Source organism: Oreochromis niloticus, linkage group LG3 (genome assembly GCF_001858045.2).
Source record: "Oreochromis niloticus isolate F11D_XX linkage group LG3, O_niloticus_UMD_NMBU, whole genome shotgun sequence".
Lineage (NCBI taxonomy): Eukaryota > Metazoa > Chordata > Actinopteri > Cichliformes > Cichlidae > Oreochromis > Oreochromis niloticus.
Window position 1 is genome coordinate 78,814,225 of NC_031967.2, and position 4,593 is coordinate 78,818,817.

Genomic DNA, 4,593 nt, shown 5'->3' on the forward strand with positions numbered 1-4,593 from the left:
CGACAATAAGTTTTCTAAATCTTTTATTTTTGTATTATAATTTAACTTTTTAAATTTTATACGAGTTGAGTAGAGCACAGTAGAGTTTACTCCTTCTATCTAGAGAAATGTCACTCGCAGGTCGATTAACTCATGCAGGCTGTTCAGTGCCAGCAGAAAGTATTTTGACTATATCAACCAATAAAACCTAATTAAAAAAAATAAAATTAAACTTTAAAATTATATTTAAGAAAAATACAGTAAACATGCCCCAACCACCATACCACCACTGCTGTCTTTCACAGATGGGACCTGTCAGCATTGTCCTATGACCTGCACAGCTTGCAGTGTGGCCCTCCTTTCTCCTCCAGCCTTCGTCCTGTGCCTTCAGCTTGGCTTACAGCTCAACCACCAGTGGAGTTACTGTGGCTCAAGCTTTTTTTCAAGTAGCTTTTTTAATGTTTGATTTTTACAGTTTTTTAAAAAAACAAAATAAAGAAGTGTAAAATCTCTCTAAAGATTGACTCTAGACTCTAAATTGTCTATGGACAAGTTTCCTTCTTGTGCTACTCTCTGAGAAACTTATGAATAAATGCAGGAGTGTTACTCCGTTGTCTTGCTATAGTATAGGAAGACACACACATACAGACCCACACACATATTTTTACTTCTCCTTTTTCTTACACACACAACATTGACATTACCTATATGCTGAGTATTCCAGTCTTTAGTGTTTACTGTTGCACCGCAAGACCTGAAAATTTCGTATAGCACATCTAGTCAAATCGAGCTACATTTACTCCGTTACATTTACTTGAGTAAGTTTTTGAAAAAAATGTACTTTTTAAGTACCTTTTTTGCACGATACTTTTTACTTTTACTTGAGTACATTTATGAAGAAGAAACGGTACTTTTACTCCGCTACATTTGCAAAATTCGACTCGTTACTTTAAAAAAAAAAATTAGTTTAACACATTAGATAACATGCCGTCAGTGGAGTTTCCGATAACTTTTTTACCAATGAGACGTGGCCATACAGTCACATGACCAGTTTGAAACCGTGGCGGAGAGAGCGGCCCAAGCGTTTCAAAGTAGCGACACACGGAAAGAAGAAATATGACGGCAGAGTCTACGCTAGAGCTGAAGAGCATGAACACCTTTGGCCTGACATACAAAGAATGTTTCGCTTAAAAGCAGCACAAAAGAACAGCTATGTCTGCAGTGTCGGTGTCTTCAGTGAGAGCCAAAACAAACCAACTTTTCAGCGTGAAACAACTTGGCTCGTAACCTGAGGAAACGGTAAGTTTTCTCTAAATATCTTTTTAGCTGTGGTTAGCTGGATGTTAGTCTTATGTTACAGCAGCTGTGTCGAGCTCGAGCCGCGAGTCATATTTCCGGCGCTACGTTGTAGTGAGATAAGTTTGTGGGTGTTTTGTGCAGCTTCAGCTGTCTTTTTAACTGCTCGCTGGTTAGCTAGCGTGAGCTATAAGCTAACAGCTAGCCTGGTTAATGACGCTGGAGTTCCACGAACATGCAAACAGCTCGTCTCTACTGCTTTAACTGTTAAACAGAAGGCAATACTGCGGCTGACAGGGTTTATTATGTGAAACAGCAGCTTGTTTAGTTTAAACAGTCTGCATTAAGCTGGGCAAACACTGCGATTTTTTTCAGTCACGTTATTCCGCTCCTGCTCAAACTGTACAATTAAATCTCAGAGGTTAGAAGTTCGTAGGTCACGATGCAGGGTCTCACACTATACGGCCTGATGCTCTGATGCGACCTGAGTGCTCAAACTGTGCGTCCATAACATGAAGCTTATCATACAAAATCTGTCCCTCGCTCTTCCTCTCTGTCTTTCACTCACACAGACACACACACACCATCAACTCTGCTAAATTACTACTACTACTACTACTAATAATAATAATAATAATAATAATACATTTTATTTGAAAGCGTCTTTCAAAACACTCAAGGTCACTGTACACAGTAGAGTAAAAAGCAACATAAAAGCAAAGAGTTTACACAATCATAAAACATAAACAAATTTAAAATAGCCGAATGGAAAGGTTATGTGGGATAAGCTATTTTGAACAAGTGGGTTTTGAGTTGGGACTTAAAGAGAGAGAAGGTAGAGATATTTCTTAAATCAGGAGGTAGGGAATTATAGAGTCGAGGAGCAGAGCAGCTGAAAGCCCTGCTCCCCATGGTGACAAGACGGGGGGAGGGGACGGAGAGTGAAAGGGAAGAAGAAGATCTGAGACAACGAGATGGGGCGGTGATGTTAACCAGATCAGAGAGATATGGAGGAGAGAGATGATGAATAGCTTTAAATGCGTACAAATGAAAAACATTGACCAGGCAGCTGTGATTGAGCAGCAATGTCCATCCAACTCTTTTCACTGTTGTTGTAGTCGTGATAATTTTGTGAGGCCACATTGAAAAGCCTCGGATACGGAAGTGTAGAGCTGCCACCAGGGCAAAAGAAAAATAGAGCTATGTCACGTTATAACATGAAAGGTTTATTGTTCTAACAATATACTTTTAATGTTTGTACAATATAATATCACGTTATTACAATATACATAATTATCACGTTCGTACAATATAAATATTATATTGTTCAAACGTGAAAGGCATATTGTTAGAACAATAAACTTTTTACGTTATAACGTGATATAGCTCTATTTTTCTTTTGCCTGGGTGGCAGCTTTACGCTTACGTACTCGGATGAGCTTGCCTCATCCTACAAGTTGTGCCTCCATCTCTTGTGTCCAGATCACACGCTGCGCTGCCGTGCCGCTCCACCTTTTCTTTCATTTCTGTGTTTGTGCTGCGCAGTGTGAGAGGCGACAGGATGTCAAACTGGTTTGATTATCATGCGACCAGACGATTGATGATTGGGAGCTGGTCGTGAGGTGTTAACTGCTTTTCGTTACCCCATGTATACTACACGATGCGCACATGATTAAGGCAAAACACGGCCGATCCCCAAAACTGTTGCGCGATTGAAAAATCGTCTCAAAATGGGCCAGAAATCGCACAGTGTATGGGCAGCTTTTGGAGGCTAGCTCCAAACAAACATCTGCAGCTTGGAAGTGCATACAGCACTATAATGACCAGACCTAATTCTTTTGAAAACCTTACATCTTTCCACAGGTCTCCACTTCATCAGACATCACATAGACACAGAGCTGGATGAGGCCAGCACAAACAGCAGCCTAACCGACGAAGATGATGGATCCATGGGGTCAGGAAAGCCAGAAGCAGAGGAACTGGAGAGGTACCTTTCACTGTCCAATGTCCATTCACTGGCGGTATGGATGTATTGCATGGCTTTCCTCAGATCAAGAAGCTGTCGATCAAAGTCAATACAGCTCTTCCTGCATCTGCAGCCTGTGAGAGACTTTTTAGTCATGCAGGACTCCTGTTCACTGCCAAACGGTCACAGCTTCACAGCAAGAACCTTGAGAGCAAACTGCTGCTGAAGCTGAAGCACCATTTCACTGACTGAAGAAACAATTTATGGTAAAGTGAGCCATACACATATGTACATCCACATAGTGGAAATTTGTATTTGTCTTTTATAATTAGTTTTACTCTGATTTTAGTGTTTATTTGTGAGTGTAGTTTTTACATTTTTACATATTACATTGTGTTAATCCACTGTCTATACTTCAGGGTATTTTAGTATACAAAATAAGTTTTGTTAGAATGTCTATTCTTGTGGAATTTTAGCACAGATGTTTTTTGTTTTTAATTCTTGCTGTCCGCCTTGGGAATAAACTTTTCCTGATTATACCTGTTGCATCTCTGTGTCATTTGTTTCTGATTTACTTAATCCCTCCTTGTATTTAAAAGAACCACCCCTAGTATGACATTCTGGCACATCAGCTGTAGTCTGTTATGTTGAAGTTGCCTCGTTCTAATGTTTTCTCTGAGGCTGCTGTAAATGCGAATATATTTACTGTGGGTTTTGCTTGAAAAGCTTTACGTTGTGAAAAACTGAAATCTTGAAATTAGAATTGTTGTGCCTTATTTTGTGGATCTTTTTACATATATTCCTTTTGAAAATACTAAAATTTGTATATTTATTTATTTTTGATTGTCTGATAGCATTTATTTATAAAATAAATCGGACATTTCAAACAGTTACTCGCTACTTACTCAGTACTTGAGTAGCCTTTTCACCAAGTACTTTTTTACTCGAGTAACTTTTTTGACGACTACTTTTTACTTTTACTTGAGTAATAATATTTTAAAGTAATGATACTCTTACTTGAGTACAGTTTTTGGATACTCGACCCACCTCTGCAAATTAGCTTCACTGGCACATGAAACTACATCAGGGGAACAATTGACGCCTGACTCAAAAAAAAAGCCGTTGGCTGTAATGAAAACTGATTATGCAGGAAACTACCTTCATCTACCTAAATGTTTTGATAGAGAAACACCGTTGTTTGGATTTTTTCTGTCGGTAAAGCATGGAGCTGTGTGGATGTATCAGAACAGTTGGTTGAGCTTTTATTCTGCTGTTTTTAACCTTGATCAGTGGTTCCGCTTCCTTATTGTACCTTATCGTAATACTTTATTGTCCTCTGTGACACCAGTTAC

General features: G+C 39.1%; 1 long non-coding RNA gene across 1 annotated transcript; it reads left to right on the top strand.

Moving 5' to 3' along the window:
* Window positions 1-481: 481 nt before the first annotated feature.
* On the top strand, window positions 482-3,168 carry LOC112846128 (uncharacterized). Its single transcript, XR_003218969.1, has 2 exons — window positions 482-1,278; window positions 3,139-3,168. It is a non-coding gene; the product is annotated as an uncharacterized LOC112846128 (long non-coding RNA).
* Window positions 3,169-4,593: the final 1,425 nt, after the last annotated feature.